Source organism: Penaeus monodon, chromosome 28 (assembly GCF_015228065.2).
Source record: "Penaeus monodon isolate SGIC_2016 chromosome 28, NSTDA_Pmon_1, whole genome shotgun sequence".
In the NCBI taxonomy this organism is placed as follows: domain Eukaryota; kingdom Metazoa; phylum Arthropoda; class Malacostraca; order Decapoda; family Penaeidae; genus Penaeus; species Penaeus monodon.
Genome location: NC_051413.1, coordinates 5,470,887 through 5,471,123, shown reverse-complemented (window position 1 = coordinate 5,471,123; position 237 = coordinate 5,470,887).

Genomic DNA, 237 nt, shown 5'->3' with positions numbered 1-237 from the left:
GACGATTGACAAAGAGAGATACACAAAAGCGCAAGAACACACACAGAGACACAAACACAGAAGCAATGAAGAGGAGAAGATTTTAAGTATAAAACATGAGAAAAGTATAAGTGTAGAGAAAAAAAAAATATACGTATAAAGATGAAAAATGAGATGAACATAATAGAGTATAGAGGGAGGGATGAAGAAGTGAAGAAATCGATAAGGAATAAGATAAAAATGGTATGTAGGAGAGGA